Source organism: Chrysemys picta, chromosome 1 (genome assembly GCF_011386835.1).
Source record: "Chrysemys picta bellii isolate R12L10 chromosome 1, ASM1138683v2, whole genome shotgun sequence".
Classification (NCBI taxonomy): domain Eukaryota; kingdom Metazoa; phylum Chordata; order Testudines; family Emydidae; genus Chrysemys; species Chrysemys picta.
In genome coordinates, this window is record NC_088791.1 from 96,066,885 (window position 1) to 96,092,758 (window position 25,874).

Genomic DNA, 25,874 nt, shown 5'->3' on the forward strand with positions numbered 1-25,874 from the left:
CCTCAGTCCTCGTTCATGCAGAACCAATAGGGGTCCACTGCACATTGGGTTTCTGCAGACCCCATCAAAATAATGTCTCTTGTTTCTCTTGTTTTCTTCAGGACACGAGTGATCCATTCTAAGGACAAAAACAGCTATTTAGAGCCAGAAGGGGCCTTTTCTCCCTCTCCTGTAAAATGATAAATTAAACCTGTTTTCTACATGAAAGGAGGGAGGTGATAAAATAACATTTAGCACTGACCAGTGGTGTGCAGTATCACCCACTAATCCCCCCAACACTCCTGTCCGGTAGGCTGAGGCACAGAGAGATTAAGGCCCCGATTTTTAGAAGTCTCTGCTCACTTTGGGCATGTCCAGTTTTGGATGCCCCACTGGAGACACAAAGACCAAGATTTTCAAAGTGACCCTTGGTTCTGGGTGACCAGCTTGAGACAACTCAGAGATCTGATTTTCGGAGGTGCCAAGCGGCTCCTCCCAAAGTGGTGGGTGGACAGTACTTCTGAGAATTAGGCTCAGTGCCTCTTAAGCTGTGCTCCCAGAAACAAAGGGTTTGTCTACCCGAGAAACCTGAACCAATTCAGTGAAATCGGTTTAGAGATGCATTTAGTTAACTCAGTGCATCCCACTTGCGTGGAGGCTCTGAGGCCTGGGCTACAGCGCGAGTGTAGTCACGCCGCCAGCAGGCGTTCTCCACCTCTCCGAGGGGAATAGCTTGCAGCGCTGCGAGCGAGCGTGCAGCACTGCAAGCTCTGATTACACTGCCACTTTACAGCGCTGTACTCGCTGCACTCGGGGGGGGGGCATTTTCACACCCCTGAGCACAGCAAGTTGCAGCGCTGTACAGCGCCAGTGTAGCCAAGGCCTTATTTTGGTTCCAGAGTGCCTTATAGCGGTTTCGCTTACCTCAGTAAGGAATCAGCTTATGCTAAACAGATAAAGCATTGCTGAACAGAAATAAGAGCATTCACATAGGTGGGTTGCACTGATTCAACTGAATCACATTTTAAACCAACTTAGTTAAATTGGTTAAATTTTCTTGTGCAGACATGGCCTGAGGCGCTTAAAATTGGTAGCCACTCTTGCAAAAATGTGAGCCCTCGGACCTGATTTTCAGAGGTGTTGAGCACTAGCTGAAGTCAATGGGAGCTGCAGGTGCTCAGCAACGTGGAAAATCAGACCTTAGTACCATGTATACACTAGTGTCCCTCTAGTCCAGGAATGGGGCAACGACACTCGTGTTAGCATTAGTGTAGAAAAGCCTCGAGTACTTCTGCCACCATGTCATACAAATCTCCTCAGATTTTTGTGCCATGATTGGAAAATTAACCTTGGCCCTGTCTGAACTAGTGCGTAGTGCCCCTGCAGCTGTGCCGTGACTGGAATAGATATGCAAAGGTCTCTATACACACCCGGAGGCCAGAATTTTCCAAAGAGCTCAGCTCCTTTTTAGGCACCCAAAGGCATGGTCAGGTTTCCAGAACAGAGCAGCATGTTGAGAGCCGAGCACTTTTGGAAATGTGGCCCTTATTTTGGTACCTTAAAGGGACCGGAGCTCTTTTAAAAATCTGACCCTACTTGTGGGTAGTGAGCATTTGAAGAGTTGGCCACAAATGTCTTAAGTTGGACATAGGGCTGGCTCCAGCGATTTTGCCACCCCAAGCGGCGGGAAAAAAAAAAAAAAAAGCCGTGATCAGCAGCAATTCAGCGGCAGCTCTACCGCCGCCGCTTTGTTCTTCGGCGGCAATTCGGCAGCAGCTCTACCGCCACCACTTCGTTCTTCGGCGGCAATTCGGCGGTAGGCCCTTCCCTCAGAGAGGGACTGAGGGACCCGCCGCCGAAGAGCCGGACGTGCTGCCCCTTTCTGTTGGCCGCCCCAAGCACCTGCTTGCTGCACTGGTGCCTGGAGCTGGCCCTGGTTGGACACCCAAAAATAGTGGCAGCTTTTGAAGAGTCGGGCTGGAGAAATCTGTGGCAAAGCCAGAGTTAGGAGCTCTTAGTTTCCACTCCCTTTTATTACCAGCCCTCCTGTCTGAGTGCATTTCTAAATTACAGTTGCAAACTTGTGCCTCACCCTGACTGTGGGAAACAAGAGACCCTGGGATGGGGAATTCCACTGTGAATGAGTGTCCGTCTCCCTCCCTCCGCCCCTTGTCTGAGATGGCTCTGCCCTCTCCTGTGTTTGGGGGATGGGACAGGAAGGCCCTCTCTGCTGGCAGCCCACTAATTAGATAGGAATGTCATCTCCAGCACAGATGTCGACTCTGACCTCCCTTTAACCTCAGTGAAAATCAAAACAGAGGCAATGGAGCTTGGTTTTTAAATAATAATAATAATAACAACAACGGGAATTTGGGAGAAGGGGGAATCTGGCTCTCAGATAGAGGGTGGGCGGGCTGTACAGCACCCACTGTTACTGCCTGAGCTGCAGAATTGGAAGGGGTTGGCCCTAGCTCCTGACCCCCTCCCCAGGACAGGGAATCAGCACCGTCAAATGTTCTGGTGATGGCTTCCAAGGACTGGTTCTGATGACTGGGTGGGTGTGTGGCTGCAGCCCTCTCTCTCCCAAACTGCCATCCTGGTGTAGTCACCCTCTGCAAGGGTTCCCCTGGTTTGTGGTTATTGTGCAAATACTCTGGCTCCTGCCATCCATTTTCTGCAACAGAAGTTGCCCAAGGTGGCTCACTGTGGCCTGAAGTCTTGCATTGATCCAGCCCTCCACCAAACACAGTGGACCTGGTTGATCCAAGACGTGGGACAGCATGGGCGTTTGGAGCTAGGAATTCCCTCTGTGCCCCACATTGTTGCCGGTTAAAGGTTCTTGGTGTGAGGCATATGGCCACTGTTTCACATTGGCATTTCACACCTGAACTGCGTTGTTACTCCTCCCTATCCACCCAAGCTGAGCTGCCACAAATTCAGCTGCCAGTGTTTCTAACATGTCCGGATCAGACTAGAATGAAGCTGTTTGCCTGCACCCTGAAGAACTTCCCTGAGTCACATGTAAAACCAGGGGCATGTGACTTAGCTTTATTGCACTATTGTTTTTCTTCTACAGAAGCTTCCTATCTGTTCTTTTCAATCTTCCTAGGTCTGAACTGGCCAAGAGCCTGACATGCCCCACCTTGCGCTCCCAAGAACTGCGTCCCTGCATCCTTATAGAGGCCAGTTTAACCTGGTTCTCATTTTTAAATGGTCCCCGCTTCTGCTTGGCTCTGAGCTCCAGGTAACCTCTCTACCCCAGAAAGCAACAGAAGGTCCTGTTCTAATAAATTGGTTAGTCTCTAAGGTGCCACAAGTACTCCTGTTCTTTTTAGAGGGTCCTGTGACACCTTTAAGACTAACAGAAGTATTAGGAGCATAAGCTTTCGTGGGTAAGAACCTCACTTCTTGCATCTGAAGAAGTGAGGTTCTTACCCACAAAAGCTTATGCTCCCAATACTTCTGTTAGTCTTAAAGGTGCCACAGGACCCTCTGTTGCTTTTTACAGATTCAGACTAACACGGCTACCCCTCTGATACTCTCTACCCCAGGACCCTCTATTCCTACAATCCCCTTGCCAGCACTTTGGTACCAGTTTGTTCTGATTCCAAACTCCACGTATTCTGAGACCTGTAGTCTCCCTGCCCCTGTCCAGCCTCTGCTCACCTGGAGAGACAATCTGTACCATCTGTCTAGTTCTATGCCATGTCCATCCCCATAGTATCTAACAGCCTACAATCCCCACTCTGCACTCCCTCTGTCCTTCTCAGCCTGTACTTCCCTTGCCCTGAGTTCCAGCTCTGAGCTCTTCTCAGCCTTCCCAGTTCCCCAATTTGTCCTCTCTTGCCCAGAACCTTGACCCGAAGCCTTTCTCCAATGATCCCACAACCTTCCCCTTCCCTTGAGCTCTTTCCACTAACCCCAAGTCCCTCACATCCTTAGCTTCCCTGGGGTCAAATTGCCTAGGATTCTGCTAGAGAAATGAGAGAAAAATCTTTACGATGACATTGTAAGTGTTTGCTTTTCAGACAGTGATCAGTAGTAGCTCATTCTCTGTACTGCTGGGACCAGGACATCACAGGAAGCACAACTGCTTTGCATTTATTTATCCCACAGCCTCCCCGCCCACTGAGTTAGAACCTGGGACAAGTTCTGGGTTCTTTCTTTTAAAATAATGGCATTGAAATTATTAGTTACTCCATGAATCAATGCCCCTCTGCCATGTACATTGGCCAAACCAGACAGTCTCTACGTAAAAGAATAAATGAACACAAATCAGACCTCAAGAATTATAACATTTAAAAACCAGTTGGAGAACACTTCAATCTCCCTGGTCACTCGATTACAGACCTAACAGTCACAATATTACAACAACAAAAATTCAGAAACAGACTCCAAGGAGAGACTGCTGAATTGGAATTAATTTGCAAACTTGACACCATTAAATTAGGCTTGAATAAAGACTGGGAGTGGATGGGTGATTACACAAAGTAAAACTATTTCCCCATGTTTATTTTTCCCCCCTACAGTTCCTCACACCTTCTTGTCAACTGTTGAAAATGGGCCATTTTGATTACCACTACAAAAAGTTTTTTTTCTCTCCTGCTGGTAATAGCTCACCTTAACTGATCACTTTCGTTACAGTGTGTATGGTAACACCCATTGTTTCATGTTCTCTGTGTGTATATATATATATATTCCTACTATATTTTCCACTGCATGCATCCGATGAAGTGGGTTTTAGCCCACAAAAGCTTATGCTCAAATAAATTTGTTAGTCTCTAAGGTAGGGTTACCATATTTTGTGCCTCCAAATGGAGGACACTCCCCGGGGACCCGGCCCCGCCCCCAGCCCCGCCCACGCCCACGCCCCAACTCCGCCCCCTCCCAAAGTCTCCGCCCCCTCCCCTGCTTCCCGCGAACATTTAATTCGCGGGAAGCCTGAAGCAGGTAAGGGGGGGAGGAGGCGCGGCCCAGGCTGGTCCCCCCGCGGCTCCAGCCTGGGTCGGCTCGGGCCCTGGGGTGCCGGCCCCGACCGACCACCCCCCGGCTCCCAGCCCCGCGGGCCCGGCGCACCCCCCGGCTCCCCGACCCCGGCTCCCGGCCCGGCGCACCCCCCGGCTCCCCGACCCCGGCTCCCGGACCCCGGCGCACTCCCCGGCTCCCGGACCCCGGCGCACGCCCCGGCTCCCTGACCCCGGCGCATGCCCCGGCTCCCGGCCCCGGCTCCCGGCCCCGGCTCCCTGACCCCGGCTCCCGGCCCCGGCTCCCCGACCCCGGCGCACTCCCCGGCTCCCCGACCCCGGCGCACTCCCCGGCTCCCGGCCCCGGCTCCCCGACCCCGGCGCACTCCCCGGCTCCCCGACCCCGGCGCACTCCCCGGCCCCGGCTCCCCGACCCCGGCGCACCCCCCGGCTCCCCGACCCGGGCTCCCGGCCCGGCGCACCCCCCGGCTCCCAGCCCCGCAGGCCCGGCGCACCCCCCGGCCCGGCTCCCGGCTCCGCGGGCCCGGCCCGGCTCCCCGACCCGGCCCTGCGGGCCCGGCTCCCGGCCCGGACCCCGGCCCCGCGCCCAGCCCGGCCCGCTGCACCATGCCCCCGGCCCCGGACAAAGAGGCCCCGGCCGAGCCTCCCGATTTTCCCGGACATGCCCGGCTTTTGGGGATTTCCCCCCGGACGGGGATTTGAGCCCCCAAAAGCCGGACATGTCCGGGAAAATCCGGACGTATGGTAACCCTACTCTAAGGTGCCACATGTACTCCTGTACTTTTCATGAATCATTTGTGTGTCTTCTATGACATCACAGCGGTGATGTGTCACTCTCCAGTGACACCATGCAGGGAAGACTGTTCTCTCTCCCCCATCCCACCTCCCAGCCACAGTATGGCATGATCTGTCTCTCTGAGCTTCATAGTTGTTGGACCACAGTAATAACTGACAGGTGAGTAATTGAGAAGTTACCTTACTAGATCTTAGCCCGCATGGAAACATGTCCACAGGTAACAAAAGAGAACTGGATCTCTGTGTGTTCAGCTGCGGAACAGCCTGAAAAGAAACAATATGCATAGACATTCATATATGCACATACTGAAATACCGAATGGATTCACAGCACCCATACGGCCAACGCCTCAGCTGGTATAAACCAGCACACCTCCACTGACTTCAATGGAGCTGTGCCCTTTTACAGCCGCTGAAGATCTGGCCCAAGATTTACAGTATATCCACAATCACAGACTCCTACTATATCAAGATGGACACCTGTATAATATATACACATAAAGAAACACATGTACATATACACATACACATACTGTGTATGCACACATTCAAACATATTCACAAAGACACACTCATGCACATATACAGACACATATGCTGTTAGGCAAGAGGGGATGTATACCAAAAATGATTTGCGCCACTTCTCTCGTTTTCTCTTCTCGCAGAATGGTCCTTATATTTCTCTAGCCCCATCTGTTTGGCATTAGACTTTCCTTAATTCAGATATGGGTCTCAAACACCTTTCCACTCCAATGCTTCCATGAACAGCTCTGGGGCTACAATCCACATTTCCACCTGCAGAATTTGACTCTTTCTATCGTCATCGGTAACAGCACTGTTTGAAGGTATTTACTCATGATGCCTCTAGAAGGCATGCCACCGTAGTGTATCCACTGCAGGTGCCTCTTAGCCTTTATTTGTTAGAACACTTGAAGCACAGATTCATTGGTTTAAATTTAAACCAATCCGGATTATCTGCAACTGTGGCGTGTAAACCTGGGTATCCATTAAAGCAGGGGTCGGCAACCTTTCAGAAGTGGTGTGCCGAGTCTTCATTTATTCACTCTAATTTAAGGTTTCGTGTGCCAGTAATACATTTTAACGTTTTTTAGAAGGTCTCTTTCTATAAGTCTATAATATATAACTAAACTATTGTTGTATGTAAAGTAAATAAGGCTTTTAAAATGTTTAAGAAGCTTCATTTAAAATGAAATTAAAATGCAGAGCCCCCCGGACCGGTGGCCAGGACCCGGGCAGTGTGAGTGCCACTGAACATCAGCTCGCTTGCCGCCTTCGGCACACGTGCCATAGGTTGCCTACCCCTGCATTAAAGGCTACAGCCTGTATCATAAGAGCAAGTCCTGGACAGATGTAGTGTTGAGGTAGCTAGAAGAGAAGTCTATGATAGCACTTTTACTGTGCTTCAGTTTCCCCATCTGCAACATGGGTCCTGAGGATCAATGAATGTTTGTAAAGCACTTTGGCTGGAACTTTAACTCCGTCCTTCTGCTGGCCTTCCCCTACTGCCTTTACTAAACTATCCCCACCAAACATACTAGACCACCCTCAGACTCCCCTTCTACACAAGCTTTTCACCACTCTACCCCCACTACACATTAAGTTGTGGGTGTTTGGTGTACTAGTGTAGGCTGGGAGAGGGTCATTTGGTACAGCTAGGGGGCTGAGTTAAGGCTGCAGTGTGAGGTTTATAGTATACAATAGTTATGGTAGGTGTGTGCCTGCGGGTGGAGGAGTAGAGAGTAGGTACTGTTGAGATGGTTTAACTTTTCAGTCTTTGCTTTTGTGCCAGGCACAGGGTTGCCAACATTGCATTTCAAAAATAAGGGACTGTTTTCATAGCACCCCCATCCCACACCGCCTCCCGATATTATATTATTAATAATAATGGGCAATGTGTAATGAAGGTGCGGGGTAGCCAAGCCTCCCCAAATCTCGCACCGCTGGGGGCGGGGCAGTGGCAGATTACCACACAGGCCCCAATTTGGGGGCCCTGGAAAAATCTCCCCTCGCCACAGCCCTGGGGCTGGAGGAGCTCTCACACAGAGCTTTTCCAATCTCAGGGCTGCAGCAGGGAGGGCCCTGGGGGGGAGGAGGAGGAAGAGGGGGATGGGATGGGACGGGGCCACAGGGGAAGGGGCAGAACAGGGGAGGGGCTCCGAGCTTGGAACGTTGCTGCTGCGGCCCCCGGCCAGGGGGAAGGGGCGCTACCACCCATGATAATAATCATAATGAATTAATTAATAAGCAGTCCTCACCTACACTTGCCCGGAGTATGTCTTGCTGCTTTTTGCAGCTCTCAGCAACTCCTGATCTTGTTGGACAGAGATAAAAATATAAAGGACGTCCCTTGTAATGGGGGACTGTTGGCAACCCTAGTCAGGCATGTTCTGCGTGTACCTGCTTCGCTATGACTGTTGTCTTTGTATTTATTTGTAACTAGTCTTTAACACAGTTTGGTCGGCCAGCAGGAACAGGGTCAAAGTGGGCATAATGGCAGATCTGGCCGGGGAGATCATGAGGACTCTGCAGGCATGTGCCAGGAGGGGTGGATCACTAGAGAGCGGGTATGTGATCAGATTGCCAGTTGCAGCTCTGCACGCTGTTGCTAGTATCTAAAGAGTAAAGTTTTCCTTCTGATTGTTAACCCAGTATCACGACCGGATGGGAATTGGTTTCCAATTTCTGATGCTGGGGGCTCTCCAAACCACTTCCCCAGATACTGTGCAGGTCACAGATGAGGTCATTTTGCTGCTATGTAGCTGCAGTCTGTCAGAGGTATGTGGGGGAAGAAGGAGGGGAAGTAGGGGTGGGTGGTTTCTTTGTACTTTCAGAGATTTGAACAGCTGGATTCAGTGAGGGTTCCCAGGGCTTCTCCCGGGAACAAGGTCAGTGGGCTTCTCAAGCATGTAGCATGGGAGCAACATGTACAAATAGTGGCCCTCGCGGCTCCGCCTCTGCTGAGCTCTGTGAAAGTCTCCATTGCCCATATAAGGCTACAGTTGTCACAAAGAACCATGAATAGTTGTGTTGTCATTACCTGCTGCCTCATGAGTATGTACTAACCAGGGCACCTTTGCAAGTCAGGTCCTCCTTCCTGTCTGGAGTGACTAGGGTGACCAGACAGAATATGTGAAAAATCGGGATCGGGGAGGGGGGGGGAGGTAATAGGAGCTTATATAAGAAAAAGACCCAAAAATCAGGACTGTCCCTATAAAATCGGGACATCTGGTCACCCTAGGAGTGACCTAGTCTCCTCTCCCCACCCATGTTCCCTGAAGATAGTATTTTCCAAAATAGCATGGATGTCTATACGCGCACACACACACACACAGAGCCTGATTCTGTTCCCTTTGCCTTATGCAATCCATCTCTCTCTCTCTCTCTCTCTCACTCTCTCTCACACACACACACACACAGAGCCTGATTCTGTTCCCTTTGCCTTATGCAATCCATTTCTCTCTCTCTCTCTCTCACACACACACACACACACACACACAGAGCCTGATTCTCTGTGCCCCTTGTGCAATCATTTCACACACACACACAAACACACACACACACACACAGCCTGATTCTCTGTGCCCTTCGCCTTGTGCAATCATTTCACACACACACACAGAGCCTGATTCTCTGTTCTCTTTGCCTTGTGCAATCATTTACAACAGAGCAAAGTAGATTTAAAACGCTACCAAATCAGCAGGCGCACTGGGGTCAATACGACAACGTGGAGACTCAGGCTCCCACTCTCTCACAGGGTTACTGTGTTTTTATTCAGCGGCTGCCGTGCCTGTTGCCCTTTCGCCACTGGCAAGGATGGCGCTTTTGTTCTTTAAGTGAGCTGTTTTACTTGTGGGGGAGGGGACAGGAAGAGAAAGGAAAAAGCTCAGCAGGCACAAAATTAAACAGCAGAGAAGAGAGAGAGAGAGAGAGAGAGAGAGAAAATAACAAGCCCTTAAGTCCTGCAGAGGAAAATATGCTCCCCAAAGGCTTATCCCTGTTTTGAAGATGCAGTGTGTTCCTGGTAGGGGTGGCCAAGTACAGAGAAGACCTCCTATATGCATGGAAGGACACACTCCAATAAAGAAGATGGTCCAGTGGTTAATGCAGTAGCCTTGGGCCTGGGAAATTGTTCAAATCCCTGCTGTACCACAGATGTCCTGTGTAACCTTGGGCAAGTCACTTATCCTCAGTTGTCCATTTGTAAAATGGGCTAATAGCACTGTCCTACCTCACAGGGGTGTTGTGAGGAGACAGGCACTAAAGACTGCGAGGCACTTGGATGCTATGGTAGCAGTCAGGCCGCCGAGAGCGGGTTCGGCCCGGGTGAACAAAAAATTTCGGGTCCTCCAGCAAGGGCAGACCGGCTAAACAGGGCTGACGAGAGGGGCGGGAAGCCGGGCCCCAGGCCCCCTTCTGGACCGCCGGGCCCCGGTAATTTGTATCGGCTCCCCCCCCCTCGTCGGCCCTGGTAGCAGTGGCCAGATAAGTGCCAGAACCAGAAACAGAAAGGCAGTGTAGTCTGAGAATCAGTGTGGTCTAGTGGACAGGGCACTGGACTGGAAGTCAGGAGACCTGGTGGGCCAACTCATTGGCCAATATGTCAAATATAGTTCCCAAGAGCAGCAGAACTTCTGTCTTCCTCTTTGGGGTTTCTTTCTGAAACAAAACAGTGTCAGCGCATCTCAAAACAAATCTTTCCGATGCCAACTCTGTTCACATATCTTTTCAAGACACCATCATAGGACCTAATCACATCAGCCACACCATCAGGGGCTCGTTCACCTGCACATCTACCAACCAGGACCGGCTCTAGCTTTTTAGCCACCCCAAGCAAAAATAAAAACGGGGCGGCCAGAATGGCAAAGCAAAAACAAACAAAAAAACATGTGGCGCAGCCGGATCCAGGGTGCAGGGGGACTCCCTGCACTGCAGATGTGCCCCGGCTAGCGGGGGGAGGGGGAGGGAGCATGGGGGAGAGAGAGAGAGAAGGGGGGCGGCAACGCGGCCTGCCAGGAGGGCTCTGCGCTGCTCCGATCGGCTGGGAGGGAAGGGCGCGGGCTGCCCTGCGGGGCTTGCTGCAGGGCGCTCCCGTCCTCTGCGCCGCCGCCCCCTACAGGGCGGCCGAAGCGGAACACCACCACCAAAAAAAAAAAAAAAGCGTCCGTGCCGCCCTAGGATTGGGCGGAATGCCGCCTCCTACAAGCTGCCACCCCAAGCACCCGCTTGCTCGGCTGGTGCCTGGAGCCGGCCCTGTTACTAACGTGATATATGCCATCATGTGCCAGCAATGCCCCTCTGCCATGTACATTGGTCAAACTGGACAGTCTCTAAGTAAAAGAATAAATGGACACAAATCTGACATCAGGAATCATAACATTAAAAAACCAGTGGGAGAACACTTCAACCTCTCTAACCACTCAGTGACAGACTTGAAGGTGGCAATTTTGCAACAAAAAAAATTCAAAAACAGACTCCAAAGAGAGACTGCTGAACTTGAATTAATATGCAAATTAGATACAATTAACTTAGGTCTAAACAGAGACTGGGAATGATTGGGTCATTACACTAATTGAATCTATTTCCCCATGTAAAGTAGCCTCACACCTTCTATAAGTCATCTCGATTATCACTTCAAAAGTTTTTTTTTCTCCTGCTGATGATAGCTCATCTCAATTGATTGGCCTCTTACAGTTGCTATGGCTACTTCCACCTTTTCATGTTCTCTGTATGTATAAATATCTTCTTCTTTCTGTGTGTTCCATTCTATGCATTCGATGAAGTGGGCTGTAGCCCACGAAAGCTTATGCTCAAATACATTTGTTAGTCTCTAAGGTGCCACAAGGACTCCTGTTCTTTTTGCGGATACAGACTAACATGGCTGCTACTCTGAAATCTTTCCTAGGCTTTCTAATTCCTCCCTGAAAGCCAGGGCCTGCTGCCTGATCTTTCCAAAAGCTCTTCTGGATCCTTACCCCAGCTCTGCATCTCCCTGCCACCAAGCTGTCATGTGACCCCTCGTTACCTCACTCAGCCAGTCAGTCAGAGCCCTGACCAGGCCGCTGGGTCACATGCATGTGTGTCCCATGATCAGGGCACTGTTACACCTGGGTGGTATTCCCAGCTGTACTTATGTCTTGCTGTGTGACCAAAGGCAAGTCACTTCCACTCTTTGTGCCTCTGTTTCTCCTCACACCCTTTATCTGTCTTGTCTGTTTAGACGGTAGACTCTTTGGGGAAGGACTGTTCCCTCACTGTTTGTACAGCACCGAGCACAATGGGGCCCTGATCTTTGCTGGAGGGTCTCTAGATGCTAGTGTAATACATATAATACTACAAGCAGGGACAGAAGTGCTCCTGTCATAGGTGCCCTAATACAAGGAGGAATGGGAATGCTCCTGATAGGGGGAGGCAGTGGGTTGACCTTCTGCTCAGGCAAAGGCAGGGATGTTCACAAGGGACACACCCCAACTAGAGGGAAGGATAAGGATGCTTCTACTTGGAGTTCTGATGTTGTGGATGATGGGTTTGCCCTATCCTTAAATAATAATCCTTTCCATATCCTCTTGCAGTCCAGAAGCCATAGACCCTATTATGACCCAGTGTCCTTAAACAGGCTGAAGGCCCTATTGTGCTGAATGTTGTGTACACGCACACACTCTCTCTCTCTCTCTCACTCCTCCCCTGCTTTCTGGGCAGCTGCATGGATGCAAAGGGAACTTTTTGAGCCCAAAAACTCAGATGTGGGCACATTGCATCTACTTGTGCTGTTTGGGGCACCCACATACAGGAGTCTTTGGAAACGTGTCCTTAGAGGAGTTGGGAAGCAGGGTGTGGTGCTACACGTCCTCTCTTCCTGACTGAATCATGAAGCAGCTTCCTCATGATTCTGGGTCAAAGGGCATCACTCCACCTTTCCTCATAAACCAAGGTTGGAATACACCTAGCATTAGCTGCTTTCATCCGGGTTTCCTGGCTTTGGAGTCACTGCAGCAGGGCACTGCTTTCAGGTGAGGGGAGGAAAAATCCCCTTTGAGCCCACAGGCAGCCCCACCCTCTGCACCACTGTGAGCCCAGTAACTCCCTTCGAGGGAGGGGAGGTGCTAATGTGCGTGTGTCTGGCACTTCTCTCCTTAGACGGTCTGGTGCCAAACGGTGAGGTCATCCTTGGTTATCAGGATTAAGCATTAGTTTGCAGGGGGAAGGCAGAGGCCACTCCTTTCCCTGCTGGAGCTCTTTGCTGCTGTGTGCCTGAAGGCGTTCTGAGCAGCCACTCAGAGAGCAGGGAAGATGAAAGGAATACACTGGGCGCCAAGCAGGGCACTCTGCCTTACCAGCCAAATTAATAGAGAGTGATGGGAGGGGTCACAGCTCTCAGCCACCCTTAGTTTTCTTCCTCTCCTCCCAGGGGGCTGCACCCAGAGTCCATCCCAGGCGCACAGAAATCCAGTTCAGGTTCTTCCCTTCTCCACAGAACCCATCCCAGGAAACACAAAATCAGGATCCTCTTTTGAAAGGAGACTTTTAAAGGTGGCCTGCAAAGAACCTGAATCCTTTTGTGCTTCTTTATGTTGCAAAAGGGAATTTTTCTGTCCTTTCTTTTTCTGCTTGATTTTTATATTATAAATCCCGATCTTGTCTGCCCTTGGAGACTCTATGGTGCGTGGAGGACTAGTGGCATAATGGCATGACAAGAAAGTCAAAGTTAAGCTATTAAGAGGGGAAAGGACACTTTTTAAGAGTCTTTGGGTATTTGTTAATTCCAGTGCCTAATTAACACTCCACAAGGAAGCCTTGTTAGAGGTTCCACATCCCACCTGAACATGCTCCAAAATATCCAAGAGATTGTCTAGCACAATGGTTTTCAACCTGTGGGCCGCAGACCGTTGGGGGGTCCACAGACTATGGCTAAGATTTCAAAAGGGGTCTGCACCTCCATTTGATATTTGTAGGGGTCCGCAAATGGAAAAAAGTTGAAAACCACTGCTCTAGTGAAACCAGATCACAGCCTCGGCATTCCTAATATTCCTAAGGTAAAAAAAGAAGTGGAATCCACACACACTTTTTTCTTTTTCTTTTGCAGGGGAGGAAGAATCCTTTTAGACCTTTGCTTTCTTAAGCAAAAAATGGCACAACCCCAATGTTTAAATGTCTCTTGCGGGTCCCGTTTAACACTAGGCTCATCTGTGATGTGTAGGAAATCACACAGTGGGGTGTGTGTGTGTGTGTGGGGGGGGCTGTAGATGGTTTTCTGGATTGTGGTGTTTGGTAGGAGAATCTTTGCGGGAAAGTTGAATCACTTGTTTTCATCTTTCTGCTTCTTCCCTCCCACATCTAAAGGGGTAGTTTTTTGAAATTCAAAAGCTGTGCAGCAAGACAATAGGTCTTTATACATCTACATTCATTTATGAAGACTCAAAGAGCAGCATAGGCCTTTGTGAACTAACAAACCACGCAGGTACTTAGACTTCATAGTTGTTAAACTGCATCTATAGGAAGCAGAGCAGCAAAATAACAAGTGGTTTCAGCATGCTTTACATACATTTAAGTTATGAGTAAACGGACAATGGAAAAAGGGAGTGGACAAGAATATTTCCTGACTTAGGTTTATTGATTCACTGGGTGGAGGGGAATTGGCTTATCTTTTTATTTGTGTTTTGCATCTTCACCACATTTTTCTTAGCCCCAATAATAATCTCCCAAAACACCTTTATAATTCTAATAAACCAGAGTAGAAAAGTAGCAGACCTTGGTCCCGGCAGGAGTCCATTCACCTGCTTCTCCCACTTCAGTTGTGGAATGTCCCAAGACCAACAAAAGGCCCCTGACTCCATCTTTTCTGTGGCCTTGGTTCATCCAACAGTCTGATACTTCCTGATATCTGAGAAATACATGTGGAATTGGTGCCAGCCCCAGGCTCTTCCAGCCCAGGGGCCAATGGGTGCCTCACTACTCTTTACAGGGGCTGTGTGTTTATTAAAACACTCAGGATGCTTTCTTCATTCTAGGCTTATCGCTGGAAATGGAAGCCGCAGGTGCTTTGATAAATGGAATTAAAAGGTCAGGTGGTTTAACCGGCGCTTCTATCAGCCTCTCTGATGAAAGATAACTTCCTGCAGGGAAGACACCTCGGTATATCTTCATCAATATCACCTACCTCCTAAAGTGATAACTCCTCAGTGGGTCTCCAGAGCTATCTTTCCACCTCGCACAGTGCTAATGCCTCTGACTCGGGTGGCAATACTGTCAGTTCAAGCATCTGTTTTCCCCAGGCTGCCTCTGCACATCTGACAGCACACACGAGTTAAAGAGAACAAGGAACAGTTGCCTCAGCTCAGCTGTCCTCAGCTCCCCGCTCTGGCCATGTGTTTCAGAAGGAAGGGAGGGAGAGGAATAGATGGCTGGGCAGTATAGAATTGTCCAAGCTGATAGTGGGAGGCAGGAGAAGCTGGCAATGTGGTAGGAGATTAGAGGAGGCTTGCTAGAGAGCAGAAGAAAAGTCCCAGATGTGGGAGGGAATCTTGGCAGAGAAGCAGGTGGGATACTTGAACAAAGCATGTAGTGACTCCAGATGCATAAAGCTTGCAATGTGTAATACCAAGTGTTGGTGGGTGTGTTTACAAGACCTGCAGCATAAGCAGTTGAGCTGCATGCATAAAGTATGTAGCATCCACTGATAAAGAATGCATCTTAAATAATTCCCACAGATGAGGGTGAATACTTACTGGGAAGGAATACTGAACCACCCCTCCACACAGAGACACTCATCGGTTACCAGAGCTGTAGCTCCACCTTTGGTACTATACCCAAAGCCAAAAAGAATGGTTTTGATTGGACCAGTTTGATTGCTGGCAGCCAGAGGCAGTCTCTTTAATTGAGGATAGCTATAAACTACCAAGGTTATGATCCCCAGCATGACAGCAATGTCATGATAATACTCGAAATGACTCCTACAGTATTGGAAAATTCCTCACTCCTGGGACCTTTGGGGCACACTAGAATATTTCAGGCTAGTCTCATTTTGTTCTCAGTCAATAGGGTAGAATGAAAACCACAGAGCCATTTTAATGTGAGCAAATATTTGGTCTTAATTACCACTGAAGGTTAAGCCCAAGGCAAACACCAAACCTAATGTTAACTGGGAAGGTAGTGTTAACAGAACAAATGGTCATATGGCAATCTAAGAAAGGAGAAGTGCCATACCAAACCTGGGGGCACCCTTCCTTCCACCCCACTGAATCCCAGGACTAACTTATTTTCCTTTGCTCCCACTGTTTGAACCTTGGGAAGAAAGAAAAGAGATTAACAGAACAAAAACAAAAAAAACCCGTCTCCAATTAAAAAGAACAGGAGTACTTGTAGCACCTTAGAGACTAACAAATTTATTTCAGCATAAGCTTTCGTGGGCTACAGCTCACTTCTTCAGATGCATAGAGTGAAACACACAGACAGAAGATATTTATACATACAGAGAACATGAAAAGGTGGAAGTACGCATACCAATTGTAAGAGGCCAATCAATTGAGATGAGCTATCAGTAGCAGCAGAAGAAAAAACTTTGAAGTGATAATCGAGATGACCCATAGAAGGTGTGAGGAGAGCTTAACATGGGGGAAAAAAATTTCAATTAGTGTAAAAAGAAGAACAGGAGGACTTGTGGCACCTTAGAGACTAACAAATTTATTAGAGCATAAGCTTTCGTGGACTACAGCCCACTTCTTCGGATGCATAAAGCTTATGCTCTAATAAATTTGTTAGTCTCTAAGGTGCCACAAGTCCTCCTGTTCTTCTTTTTGCGGATACAGACTAACACGGCTGCTATTCTGAAACCTTTCAATTAGTGTAATGACCCAACCATTCCCAGTCTCTGTTTAGACCTAAGTTAATTGTGTCTAATTTGCATATTAATTCAAGTTCAGCAGTCTTTCTTTGGAGTCTGTTTTTGAAGTTTTTTTGTTGCAAAACTGACACCTTCAAGTCTCAGAGTAGCAGCCCTGTTAGTCTGTATCCGCAAAAAGAACAGGAGTACTTGTGGCACCTTAGAGACTAACAAATTTATTAGAGCATAAGCTTTCGTGGACTACAGCCAAGAAGTGGGCTGTAGTCCACGAAAGCTTATGCTCTAATAAATTTGTTAGTCTCTAAGGTGCCACAAGTACCTTCAAATCTGTCACTGAGTGATTAGAGAGGTTGAAGTGTTCTCCCACTGGTTTTTGAATGTTATGATTCCTGATGTCAGATTTGTGTCCATTTATTCTTTTGCCTAGAGACTGTCCAGTTTGGCCAATGTACATGGCAGAGGGGCATTGCTGGCACATATCACGTTGGTAGATGTGCAGGTGAACGAGCCCCTGATGGTGTGGCAGATGTGGTTAGGTCCTATGATGGTGTCACTTTAATAGATATGTGGACAGAGCTGGCATTGGGCTTTGTTGCAAGGATAGGTTCCTGGGTTAGTGTTTTTGTTGTATGGTGTGCGGTTGCTGGTGAGTATTTGCTTAAGTATTTGGGAGGCTGTCTGTAAGCGAGGACTGGTCTGTCTCCCAAGATCTGTGAGAGTGAGGGATCATCTTTCAGGATAGGTTGTAGATCTTTAAATTAAATTAATGGAGATATCCCATCGCCTACAACTTGAAAGGTCATGGAGTCCAGCCCCCTGCCTTCACTAGCAGGACCAAGTATTGATTTTGCCCCTAAGTGGCCCCCTCAAGGATCGAACTCACAACCCTGGGTGTAATAGGCCAATGCTCAAACCACTGAGCTATCCCTCCCCTCTGATGATCCGCTGGAGAGGTTTCAGTTAGGGGCTGAAGGTGGCGGGCTAGAGGCGTTCTGTTATTTTCTTTGTTGGGCCTGTCCTGTAGTAGGTGGCTTCTGGGTACTCTTCTGGCTCTGTCAATCTGTTTTTTCACTTCAGCAGCTGGCTCTGTCACTCTGTTTTTTCACTTCAGCAGGTGGGTATTGTAGTTTTAAGAATGCTTGCTAGAGATCTTGTAGGTGTTTATCTCTGTCTGAGGGATTGGAGCAAATGCGGTTGTATCTTAGAGCTTGGCTGTAAACAATGTATCGTGTGGTGTGTCCTGGATGGAAGCTGGAGGCATGTAGGTAAGTATAGCGGTCAGTGGGTTTCCAGTATAGGGTGGTGTTTATGTGACCATCGTTTATTAGCACAGTAGTGTCTAGGAAATGGATGGCTTGTGTGGATTGGTCTAGGCTGAAGCTGATGGTGGGATGGAAATTGTTAAAATCATGGTGGAATTCATCGAGGGCTTCTTTTCCATGGGTCCAGGTGATGAAGATATCATCAATGTAGCGCAAGTAGAGTAGGGGCGTTAAGGGACGAGAGCTAAGGAAGCGTTGTTCTAAGTCAGCCATAAAGATGTTGGCATACTGTGGGGCCATGCGGGTACCCATAGCAGTGCTGCTGACTTGAAGGTATATATTGTCCCCAAATGTGAAATAGTTGTGGGTGAGGACAAAGTCACAAAGTTCAGTCACCAGGTTTGCCGTGATGGTATCGGGGATGCTATTCCTGATGGCTTGTAGTCCATCTTTGTGTGGAATGTTGGTGTAGAGGGATTTTACATCCATAGTGGCCAGGATGGTGTTTTCTGGAAGATCACCGATGGATTGTAGTTTCCTCAGGAAGTCAGTGGTGTCTCGAAGATAGCTGGGAGTGCTGGTAGTGTAGGGCCTGAGGATACAGACTAACACGGCTGCTACTTTGAAACCAGTCTCCAATTAGATTCCTTACTTAGCCTTTCAGTCAGAGGCCCATAGAAAAGAACTGAGACTTAAAAGCACCAAAACAATGTAAGAAATAGTTAAACACCATTCATGTTACTGGGTTGTTGGACTAGAAAGAGCACAGTTATATCTGCCAAATTGCACCACTTTAGTCTATTCTCTGAGTCTCCCAGTCTAGTGACTGGACTTATTGTGCTGCATTTTACCTCATCCAAGACTCAGCCTGGATCCCTGGAAAGGAAGGTAGTGGCTCTGACAGAAATCTCCACATAGCCCAACCAGGCTGGAGAGAGAGAAGCAGCACTTAGCTGGAACTTACAATTACTTTAGAGTCTGTCGTTTTTCTCAGTGTCCTGTTAAGGCAGGCAAGTTTGTTTGCCATCCCAATTCTATAAACATGATGGGGGAGTGGGGGAGTTGGAGGTTGGGAAGGGATATTATTCTGCTCTTCTCAGCTTTATCCCTTTGCTGAGTAAGAAGAATGCCCCCACGTCCTTCTAAACTCAGGAATCTGAAGCATTTCTTACCCCCTCCGAGAAAGGGGAGGAGCAAGAGGAGGTGTCTGAGATGTTGAGAAAGGTCCTGAAACAATTGTAAAGCCACAGAACTGTGAGACAGCAGTGGTGAGATGAGGATATGACGTACAGGCCTAAGATTAGAGTTTTTCTCACTGGCCCATTTGCTATTAAAATAGGTATTAAGAAGTAAAGAGCCACTATTCTTGTCTTACGTTATGTAGGCAACAGGATTTGTTCTAGATATGTTCTGGTGAGGTCTGGGTGAACCAGAGGCAGGTAGACAGCTCACAGACCAGGTCTAGTCTTTGGTGCATTGATACCTTTGCTGGGTGATCCTCACCTCTGTTGGCTCTTTTGTGCAGTTTCACTGGATGACAGCCTTGCACGATATTGAAAGCCAGGTAGCAAATGCTGAACAGGAAGAAAATGGGGCAAGAGGAGCTGGAAATGAGAATGAGGGGGACAAACTGAGGTAAAAAAACAAGCACTGTGCATGCTCTTAGAGATTACAATAATGGGCACATTAGAAATTTGTAGAGTAGGTTAGATTGTAAGCATGCTCTGAGACATTCTTGTTAGTGCGTAGATCAGGAATGTGGTCTCCCCAACTTTACATCGTGCGGTTATAATCCCAACACAGCATTTGGAGGAAATCATAAGCTCCAAGAACAGATCTCAGGTCATCAGATCTGACAAGATTGTCCTCTGCCTGAGATGGGAATACAGCCTTCGTTTAGATGTATTTCTGGAGAAGATAAAACCATGTTTCAGTTGTGTCAAGGTACAACTGTCCTGTAACATTATCCCCCAAAATGGTAGTTTCTACACTGTAGTATCTGTGCCTTCTGCTGGGGAGCAGGGGAAACACTCTAGACATGTAACAACGAGGTTCTCCTGTTAATTGCATCCCACTCGACTGAGAGCAGAGATGTTGGATGCATGTGATATTCTGCTGTGGACTTTGCTACTAATGCGTTAAGAAAATGACCACAGTTTTCTTCTTTGTTAAAGCAGAAGCAAGAACTGTGGTGATGGGGTAGGAGTTTAGCAGGTTATGAAGAATCTTTCTATTCATTCACTTAGCACAAGAATGAGTGGATTGCGGGGGCACGTTTGATAGGATTTTACCATAGACTGGCATAAAGCAGCTGTATTTTATAGGCAGTATGCTGCATTAAAACTACAATGCATCATGCACATTCCCTCTGGCCTCAGGAGTGACACACTAGGACAAGCCATTGAGCCCACAACTTCTGCACAGCTTTGCAGAGTGCTCCTGGCCCCCTGCCATAACTCAAGTGAGCAGAACCAAAACTCAAGCTCAGGTGACCAGAAGTCAAACCTAAGTCATCTAAAGCTTTAACCTCTAGGACATGGAACCAGTCTTGTTTCTTGTTTTTAAGTTCATGGTTCTCCTCCGCCAGTAATCAAAGAGCTGAAATCTGGTTCTTGTACTGGAGAGGAGTGGAGAGGCATGGACATATATAGGAAAGGGAAGTTGTGTGCTCTCGACAGTTGATGACTATTTCCCCAAAAGATTTGGCACTGAATGGATACAGTTCAGAGCACATAGGGAAAGAGGGAGTAGTAAACGAAGAAGTTCATAATGCATGTTGTTCCATTCTCCCATGCATCTGCCTCCAAAGTGCTGTCTCCTTTTGTTATTGTGTGTGAACTCAAACTATAACCTGCACCTATAGTAGCCACCAGCACTTGCTACAGCTTTATAAAGCCAATACTGAGCATTCTTGAGGGACCCTAAATTTTGGACTTTCAATGAAGCTCCCTTTCTTGGTATTTCAGACACCACAGAGCTCTTACCAATACTATGTTGTGACATTCTGCAGCTCTGTACATGTGAGGTTTCTTAACAAAGTCCCTGTGGTTAGCATTTAGCAATAGGCCTTCTCTGAGATAAACAACTTTACTCCCTTGTCTCTCTTTGTCTTTTATTCTATCAATTTTTGGCTAGAAACACAGCAAAATAAAAGCAGAGATTTTATCTGCAAAACATTAGGAAAGTGTTTTCATTATTAAAGTGTACTTAGTTGCTGGCCAAAGGTGCTGGCCTGTTTGACAGACTTGGAGACTTAATCTCCTGTTTATCTCAGGAATGGTACAGCTTGGGCAAGAGAAGTGCAAGTTTACACACACACAGACACACACACAGCCTTGCCAATGAGCATCTATCCTGACCTATCTTAGATTAGCCTAAGAAAAAAGGTTGCACTTAAAATATTTGGCCCAGTGCCTTACATGCCTGGCATAGCACATTAAAGCCATTGAGATATCTGACCTGGTGCAATATATGCACAGAGCATGTCTGGCAGCCTGCCTCATTACATGCACTGAGCACACCTGGTCCAGAGTATAGTCACTGACTTCCAGAGAACAATCAAGTAGTTGCAGAGCAAAACACCCCCAGAACAGTGTGCTTCTAGAGCTGGATCAGTCACCATAGTGCCAAATTCATTAAAGCAAAATGAAGGGCAAGCTTAAAGAGAAATCAGAGTTGGGCAGGATTTGTGTCTGTAAGGGAAGGAAGAAAGGTATTTCCATTTTCTATGCAGAGCAATACTTCAGTTGAAAAAAAGAATGACCATGGAGTACCCCCTGACAGTCAGTATGTATGGAATATTACATTCACCACATTAGATAGGAAATCTTGCATAGATGATGTGATTGCATTTCAAAATGTACAGGGTTGGAGCTATGTGGGAGACCTGGGTTTGATTCCTGAACACAGGTGAGAGGAGACAGTGTTTTCAACAATCCACAATCCCTGATAGATTGGGGTGTCCTGGAAGCCGATTGGTTGGAGACAATTGTAACTCTGGGTGCTAATTGCCTAGGAGAAGATGTGCTTCAGAATTCTAGAACCTGGATTCTGATAGACTAGGAAAGAGGTGTTTCCTGACACCGGGTACTTCTGGATACTGCTGGTTAGTTGTTGAGGAGGCGATGACTTAGAATTCAGATAAAGACAGTGGCAGATTTGTTCTTCCAAATGGATGCTGTTGGCACATATTGTCCAGCAATAAACGTTATGATTGGAACTGGTCAGAAGGATCAAATAAAAATCACATGAGCTTTTAGGACATAACAGGTGCACTCAACTTGCATGGCTTCACAGGAAAACTTTTTGATTACACTTTCATATGTATGCCTCCTTTTTAGGGTGACTGCTGCCACCACAAAACAAAAGTCTCTGTACTGTGTAACTGGCATGCATAATCTGGTGCTAACAAATAAACAAGCAAAGGAAACTAGCCATTTCAAACCTGAATCAGCTTACACACAGAAATATTAGCATTAGAGAACAATTAAGAATGTTCAAAAGAAATTAGACATTTTTCCAGGAGGGAAAAGAGGGCGCAAAATTGCAGTAACTGTGGTCCTAGCTACTAGGAGGACCAGACAGCAAGTGTAAAAAATCGGGATGGTGGTGGTGGTGGTGGGGTAATAGGAGCCTGTCCCTATAAAATCGGGACATCTGGTAATCCTACTAACTACTCTCCTCTCTCTAGTCTTTTCCTTTCTCAGCCAAGTGGTTGAGAAGGCAGCTTCCTCTCATTCTTTAATAGCCTATTGCATATTAGTATCTTTGACCATTTTCAATCTCAGTTTCACTCCAGCCATAAAATTTAAACCACTCTCCAGTAGTAAACAGCCTTTTTTTATGCTGCTACTGATGGCTCTTTCTCTTTTCTACATGCATCCTTGGACATAATGGACCATTCCATCATCTTGGGCCACATGAATACTGTTGATTATGCATATGTCCCTGGTTCCCTCTTGTCCTACCTCCCTTGCATTCTCTGTCTCTGCTGGTAGCTATTTTTCTACACCAAGACCTGTCCTGTATGAAGTCCCACAGAGTTAAATTTTCAGCCCTCCTATTCTTTTCCACCAGCATTCTTCTCACTCATCTGTATCTTTAACAATACCACTTTTATATCCCTGTTACTTAGCTGTACATATCTTTCACCACCTTTACTGGCTTCTCCCGCTCCACCTTTTGTGGCTTGATCAAATAAACTTGTAGCTTTGTTCCAACTTCCTTAGATAAATCTAAGACAGAAGTGCTTCTCTTGGGCAAGAAATGCTTGCTCAAACACATCTTAATTTCTTCTAATTTTTTTTTCAGCTGAAGCCTCTATCATTCGCCTCTTCTGTAGATTAACCCCAACCCTAATAATTAATAGCTAAGTATTCCTTCCTATCAACACTTCTGCAACATTGTTCATGGTTCACTGCCACTGTCTTCTGAAAGCCTTAGTCGTTCTTCCTTGCCTCTCATCTTGGCTATTACATCCCCCTCTTCTATGGCCTCCCTGTATCCCAGCTCTCTAAATTTCAGCAAGTGAAGAGTGTTGTTGCATGCACAAGAATGCACAGTCACATCACCTCCATCCTTCCACAGCTCTGTTTCCTCATTCATTTCTTAATCCCTTTCAAGGATCCTTATTTTTAAAGACCAATTGTAAAACAAAGAAAAATATATTTGTGCCTTTCCTGCTCCTTAATAATGGGTAAAGAATATCTGATATATAAAGCCAGTTATTTTCACATTAGAAGTATCAGGTTCTGCTTTCTTTTTCCTAGACAACTTTGGCAAAATCTTTGGAGGACCAGGAATATACCCCATCAGAGGAGGCTGAAACCTGGGCTGTAATTCTGCCAGCCCTCAAGCAAGAAAGAAGGAGCTCTTGAGGCATACACAGTGTAAGAAAGGGAAGGCACTGGAAACCACCCAGTGAAATAAAGGGTCTGCTTAGCTGGCACTGGCCAGTGGGTTGTAGTTTTTAAAGTGACTGGCAGACAACTGTGATTTTTACAGATGAAGAATTCCAGAATGGCGTGGAGCTGCCCAGGATGGGCCCAGTAGCACCTGGCCCAGGGATCTCCCAGCTGGCCCTGGTGGAGGAGATACCAGAGGAAGGGCAGGTGGGGTGAAGGGCCATGGGACCAGCCTGGCACTGCCCACCCAGGGGCTGTGTGGGGTGGTGAAGGGGACTGTGGGAGTGTAGCTGTGCTTTACAAGGGCTGTGGGGCATGGAGGGAGGCTACTCTCTGCCCCCTCCCCCCCGTACAGTAGTGCCCTTGCCCTCTCCCTCCCCCGCCTATCAGCTCCTCTGATCCTCCCCGCACCGGCAGGACACGCTCGGCAGGCCTACTCTAGTTCTCATTGGTTGGCCAAGTTGTCAATCTGCGCCCCTCCCTGACTGAGCGCCCATTGGCTGGGCTCTTCACTCTCGAGCGTTAGACCTCCTCTTCCTAGAGGCGCCTCCTCGACCGCTGTTGGCTGTGGTCGGAGTCAATCAGAAGCAACCCGTGTTTCTATTGGTGGATGATATGGAAACGGGGCGGAACTGTGCCTTGGCCGCGGCCGCTCCGCCCGGCTTGAAACCTCACAGTGCCGGGGAGTTAGAGGTGTTAAAGCCGGAGCAGCGCGGCGGGCGAGCGGTGAGTCTGTGCAAGGAACCGGCCCCGAGGACCAGTCTCTCACCGCAAGGAGCAGGCGCCGCCGCCGCGGCTCTTCCCAGGCTTTGACCCGACTCAGGTGAGGTGCGGGCGGGGACGAGGAACGCCGCGCTCGCGCTTGGTTCTCAGGGTGGCACTGGCGGCTTTGGGAGTGGACAGGGTCGGGCGGGTCTGCTCCGGTACCTGGAAGCCGCTTGTCTCGCAGCGGGCTGGGGCCCGGGCAGTGGCTGTGCCCGGCCTAGCAGCAGAGCCGTTACCTGCCGTCTCCCCCTCGGCCGGAGAGCGGACAGGGGGCATCCGCAGGGGCACGGAGGTCGCCCCCGCCCCGTGCAGGGCAGCGCGCTGGCAGCCCTGCCCACAGGGCGAGCCCTGGCCCGGGGCAGCGCAGCACGTGCCCGTGCCCGCGCCTCTCTGCGGGGGCGGCGTTGTGCCGCGGGCGGTCCCTGCCCGGCGGTGGGTGGGTGCCGCTCGCGCGGGTTCATTTTCTCTCTCTCCTTTCTCCCCCCCCCCGCCCCGCGCGAGTAACGGGCGGGCGAAGGGAGCGTTTGGCAGCTGTCAGGGCTCCCGCCTGAGTCACGGGCTGACAGTCCCGCTGCAGACATTGCAATGGGCTTGGCTTCCGCCCTCCGAGCCAGACTTCCTCATTCGCCTCGCTCCGGCTCGTCCAGCCGCGGGGAGGGAGTGACGGGGCAAGATGAAGCTTGCAGTGTGCAAAGGCTCGGAGAGCGCGGGACTTTCCGAGCCCATTCCAGCGCGAAACCCTCCAGCGTTGTTACCAACCTGCCTCCCTTAGGAGTAGAAAGAAACAAGCTCCCTCTCCCCTCCCCCCCGAGGGTGAAACGTACCTAATGGGTTTAATCAGGAGTGCTCCTGTCCTGGTCTGCCTCGACGCCGTGTGAAATGAGCCTTAAAGCGGTATTTTGTTCTGCCGAATACACTGTAGTTTCAAGATGCACTGGTCAGGTTAAGGAGGCAGTTCTCACAATAGCTACTGGTACCCTCTTCCAGCCCCGTCCTCCTGCTGAATCACCTTTGTGCTTATCTGCATTGCTTTCTTCCTGTTTGCGAGTCTTTCTGGCCTGGCCGCACCCAGAGTGGGCTAAGAATCTAAGTTTTTGTGGGAGAGACTGTTTATCAGGTCTGTCTTATCTACACTGATGTGCTAAGTAACACATGATAGCTTTGAACTTCGAAGCTGAACGAATGTTCTCCTAGAAGGAGTCCAAACTAGCAAACCGTGTTGCCCTGCTCTTCTCTGTAAAGAAGGCACAGAGTAATTTGCATAGAGGTGTGGAGCTTTATGAACCTTGGTTCTAAGTTTAAACACACATCCCTAACTCTCCTTAAAA

General features: G+C 48.6%; 1 protein-coding gene and 1 long non-coding RNA gene across 3 annotated transcripts in view; one reads left to right on the forward strand and one right to left on the reverse strand.

The window, feature by feature from the left end:
* On the reverse strand, nt 1–25,571 carry LOC135974869 (uncharacterized). 2 transcript variants are annotated; one of them, XR_010591954.1, is made up of 3 exons: nt 25,371–25,504; nt 5,940–6,023; nt 1–118 (listed from the first exon to the last, which is right to left on the reverse strand). It is a non-coding gene; the product is annotated as an uncharacterized LOC135974869 (long non-coding RNA). The 2 variants fall into 2 exon arrangements; XR_010591955.1 differs by lacking the exons at nt 1–118; nt 5,940–6,023 and adding an exon at nt 17,236–19,786 and having other exon boundaries at nt 25,371–25,571.
* MYH9 (myosin heavy chain 9) overlaps nt 24,387–25,874 on the forward strand; it is a 90,653-nt gene continuing 89,165 nt past the window's right edge. The window contains exon 1 of the mRNA XM_008176767.4: nt 24,387–24,604. The gene's annotated coding sequence lies outside the window, so the exon portion shown is untranslated. The remainder of the gene's footprint in view (nt 24,605–25,874) is intronic.